The sequence below is a fragment of the Anneissia japonica genome, unplaced genomic scaffold (genome assembly GCF_011630105.1).
Source record: "Anneissia japonica isolate Jap-2015-1 unplaced genomic scaffold, ASM1163010v1 scaffold287714_len2871179_cov188, whole genome shotgun sequence".
Classification (NCBI taxonomy): domain Eukaryota; kingdom Metazoa; phylum Echinodermata; class Crinoidea; order Comatulida; family Comatulidae; genus Anneissia; species Anneissia japonica.
The window spans coordinates 346,310-351,460 of record NW_022755542.1 but is presented as its reverse complement, the minus strand read 5'-3'; the positions used below and the strand labels follow the sequence as shown (position 1 = coordinate 351,460).

Below are 5,151 nucleotides of genomic sequence, written 5' to 3'. Positions count from 1 at the left end.
CGAATACCGTTATTATTATGTATCTATTTGTTTACATTATTTATGGTGCGTAGACACCGAAGCCTAACTGTCAAAGTACCAGTAGGTCGTTTTGTGTCACATGAGCATTATGCAAATAATACATATTAACATTTTGTGATATTTTTTTAACTGTCTTTGTCTGTTAAATATACATTAGTTCACGATAATTCGATGTTGTATTATTTACATTGGACAACTATATGTTCATGACATTAAATCTAAAATCAACATGTTTTCCTGTACCGTAATTGCTACTACACACGTACAGTAACTACCAACAAAGACATTTAAGAGATAATAAACCTACTATAAACCTAAAATTATACAAACAATACCGTACTGAACACATTTGACGCGTGAGCAAAAGCAACTTAGATTATCGACTTGTTAATGCATTCAAAAATTGATTTCATGATTTTGTTCAAAGAAAATTTAAAGGCAGCATTCGGAGACTTAACTTTGATGTTATTTATTCAACACGAGCTTTCGATGGCAGTCAATGACAGCTTCATCAGTTGTGATTTTGTTCGTGCATTAATCTAAACTTCGTGGTTGCGGCGCACTTTTTAATAATCGTCGAACGAATTGCGACCAGTTGTGTATCTGGGGTGGGGGTGCGTGGAAGCGCACGCCAATCCAAAAAATACTCACTCCCCCTCCAGAGGCACCTCCAAAAATCACGGTCAAGTAGTTAAAAATCACCTAAAATCACCTTATTTTGCGCCTCTCAATCAACTGATCATCGAGCACACCCCACTTCACCTTCGCGCCACCCATCAGCACCCTCATTTCAAGATTTTAGATACGCCATTGAGTGGGACGCAATATTCGTGCATTAATTTCTATCTTGCATACAACATAAAAATTGCTTTTTTTAATTTTTTATTTAGGAATAGGTTTAATAACTTATTCTTCCATGCTCTACTAGGCCTATTACAAAATACAGACATTTTTAATAAATGGATTTTATTCAGTTGTATGGCAAAATACTGGAGTACTTCAAGGAAGCACTTTGATAAAGTGTCATCTACATCGGTGGTGCAAAAGACGTACGGTACTGTACGACAGTCGTTTTAACTACATTACTGTATGTGTGCGGTAGGATTTTGTTTTAGATAAAATATATTGTTAGATTTTACCGGGTTAAAGGTAAACTATCGTATGTCTAACCCTTTTCCTTGCCTGCTGACGATACTGTAAATGCTGGTAGGTAGATACTGGTAGGTCTAGACCTGCACCATGGTATATGCATCACGTTCTATTTCTTCTCTACGGGTTGTTACACCTGTATGTTACACCTTTTAATTGTATATGTATTTCGAAAAATCTATATTTAATGGCTTAATTTTTTTATCTTGTACAGTTTAAAAATGTCGAAGCCTCGTAGAAGAACACCGTTTTCTTTTCTTTTTTAGATGAACGAGTTTTAAATGTATATTTCAAATGTATATTTTATTGAATAAATAAAGCTTTTGATTGATTGATCAATAAACGTAAATGTAGCCCACTCGTGTACCTTTACAGTCGATGACACGAGTGCAAAGAACCCTGTGGATTCCAGGATGTGGTGGCGTGTCTGGTTGCATACTGTGAATAGTCTGGGTTAGAATCTACTGTTACACTGTATGCCTATAACATGCATGGTACTATACATTGTAAACCACTGTACTATATTCAACGATAGTGCTCGGTGATTAATTGAAAAAACAAAGATTGGAAATACGTAAACATATCTGATGTGTTTATAATCCCTGTTTCAAGATAATCTTGTCTAGGTTTCTATCCCACACATCGTCCTCGCCAATTACTCACAATGAAGAAAAGTACAATTTAGGCGTCGCCATGAGCAAAATAATTGTAAGCCTACTATGATAGATTCTTGGAGTTGAAATTGGAGAAATTAGGCATCACTGGAATAATATATATAAAAAAAAATCTCTGTCAAAGGTTTTTATATGTTGTTCCAATGATTATTATAATAGTAATAATTGTTATTGATATAATTATAATAGTAATATTTGTTATTGATATAATAGTAATAATTGTTAATATTATTATTATTATTATTATTATTATTATTATTTTATCATGTAATAATTAGATTTATATCAATAATTTTCATTGATATTATTATATATTTTATTACATTTCTTATTAATGGTATTTGTTGTATATATAATTCAACTTTTAAAATCTTATTTTTTATTGCATTTATAGTCCATGTACTTTCTGAGTTGTCATTGATGTTTTTTATTGTATGTGTTGCTGGGCCCTGGAGGATAACAATGGTTTTATCCACTGCAGGTCACCTAGGGTACAGAAGGAATAAGTTTAAAAAATAATTTAAAAAAAAATACGATACCAAAGGTTCACTCATTAGTGATAACTAATAATACTAAAATTTAAATTCTTATGGGGCATTAATAAGAGAAACAAAATGAGACACATCACATAAAACAGCAGACGAGTTACTGGTAAAATCTCGAAGATGTTAGGCTAGAAACTATACAGAGATTTAATGGACAAAAAAGCACAACATAACACTAGAATGTATTAATATAAACATAATGGTGGTTGATGTCGGACAAACTATTGCCAGCAAATTAGGCCTTTGAAATCTTCTTTAGAAGAGAAGCGACATAAAATTCAGAGGACAACAAGGACAGGGTTTTCCATTACGAAGAAGACAAATACTCAAGCTAACGGCACGAAGAAAAGAGATTTACAAATACCTCTAGATTAACAATACATTAGTTCAATTGAAAATCGAATTTCATATTGGAACGAAAACACAACATTAATATGAAGGTATCTTTACCGTTTACCGTTTCATTAGAAGATACTTTTAAGATTAATGGAGTGCCTAATTAATACAGATGGCCTAGATTTTATCGCACCAATCTTGACAATTGTCGGGAAGTCATCCTACAGAAACTTGTCCACAGGCTACTACTATATTGACGGTCACTTAACCTAGTCTTAGAATCAAACCGGTACTTAAATTGTGTTAAGACAGAGCTTCATAGACAGTTTTTAGTTCGTGAAAGACATAAATTTTTTTTCAAACGGTAAAAAAATAAAAAATTTAATTAAAATATTTTAATATGTAATTTACAAGGATTAAATAAATCATTAAATAACGAGGAAATACAATTTTTACTGCGAATATTTTTTTTAGAACTATATGCAAACAAATAAAGGATATGTATTTGATATTGATATGCTTCCTTTAGTGGGCGACGAATATATCTTTCTCGTTTCAATAAAATACTATATAAAATAAATTACGTAGAGAAAATAAGCAATTCAATTGCTAATTGAAAGTACAGTATAACACAGTGTATTCCATATCAATCAATTTACGATACGATAGTACGATACACCTTTATTGTCATTTCACCAACATGGTAAAAATTAAATTTGTGTTAATTGATCGGATAGGCAAAAACAATAAACGTTCAATTCAGAAAAATATTAATGTATGAATAAATAGATAATAAATAGATAATAAATAAATACATATTATAATTGAATACATTCCTTAAGAGAATAATATGGTGGGTGGGGTCTCAGAATCAAGAAGAGACCACCATGACCCACTAAAAAGAAAAGGGGACGGCGCTGCTATCTGCTAAACAAGTAACTAACACCAAAAGGTGAAAACAATCTGGGAGTCACAGAGACAGAAAACAGCTGACTGTCAGCTGGTGGATCACGACGAGTCTCCCAATCACCCGGCAAGGTCCCCACCCACCGATACTATGGCGTAGCAACAATTCTATTGTGAATGATCTTTATTATGTTCATACTACACTACTTTTGCTTTATGTACTGTAATTTGACCCGGTAGTTTCTATAAACAATCATACTAGAGACAAAGACGGTACAGTAATGTGGTGGCATATCGGAAATAAGCTTTGTTGAGGTCAACAGCGAGTTGAACGATGTAAAGTTAAAGGGAAAATTATAGGCCTACACGAAAGATTCATAAGATATACATGCATAAAAATAAGAGCTGAGCAGCATTTAAATTGCTGCTAACATTCAGTTTGATGTTCAAAATGTTTTTTTTACACTATTATGAGTTTGTAACGTTGCTAATACGGTGGTGCAACGTTGTGTTTACGTCTTTTTTGACATATTTTGTGTTTGCTGGGATGTTGTTGCCTTGTAAACTGTAGATTATTTTTGTATGTCCTATTTCTGTGTTTATATGCCAGTTGTCTGCCTTTGTTCGTCGTCATTGATAAAGGTGGCTTTGTATGCACTACTTCAAACAAGAGCCGTCTATTGATGAGAGGGTTCAATGTTAAAATATTAACACAATAATAATCATAATACCACATGTTATTGAAATACCGCATATTATAAGAAATAAGTCTAAATATACCAACAGTTTTACACTTACCTTCTTCAAAAATGGCGACGTAAGGTGAACGTCTCAAAGTATGCGCTCCCTTGGCGTCCTATTACAACTGTGTCCTCATCAAGAATGCCAAGTTCAATAAAACCAAACACGAATTCATAAATTATACCATCAGCTTACTGTCAGCTAACCCTAATACAGTTATTTTCCTCTAGTACAAGATATCTGTCGTAACTCTGGTTCTAAGCATAATTCCGATAATACGTTTTTTGTTGATGTAGTATATTTTAGAAATATAACATTATTTTATGAAAAAACAATTTTAAGAACTTACAACACAATACGTAATCTCTGAGTATTGAGTTACTAATCGATGGTTTCACTCTCAAACCATAGAACAACCGACTTGCAGTATGTACGGAGTTTATAACCTTCGTGGGCAGTTCGTTCCGCTTGATTAGGTTTGCTGACAAAAGTCTGGAAGTGTTGCAACCAATGAAATCACAGGTAACAGTCAGGTGCCATTTCAGGACAAACCGGAAATTACGGCGGGCTTTTTGCAATAATAAATTTAAAATTTGAATTAATAGATAAGGAAATCTATTTTCTAATTATGAAAAATTCTTAAAATAGTATTACGCATTTGCATTTACCGGTAGGATAATCCACAGATTTATCATTAAACGTTTACAATTTTATATACTATACGACTATAGCATTTCAGGAAGATTTTTCTCTTTATATCGTACACTAAAACGTGTCTC

General features: G+C 32.7%; 1 protein-coding gene across 2 annotated transcripts in view; it reads right to left on the bottom strand.

Annotated features, from left to right (window-relative positions):
* Positions 1 to 4,825, bottom strand: part of LOC117123680 (dopamine D2-like receptor) — a 32,418-nt gene extending 27,593 nt beyond the window's left edge. The window contains exon 1 of one of the 2 annotated variants that reach the window (XM_033269681.1): positions 4,727 to 4,825. The gene's annotated coding sequence lies outside the window, so the exon portion shown is untranslated. Of the gene's footprint in view, positions 1 to 4,429 lie in introns of both variants that reach the window. The other variant, XM_033269679.1, reaches the window with a different exon arrangement.
* Between the last annotated feature and the right edge of the window lie 326 nt (positions 4,826 to 5,151).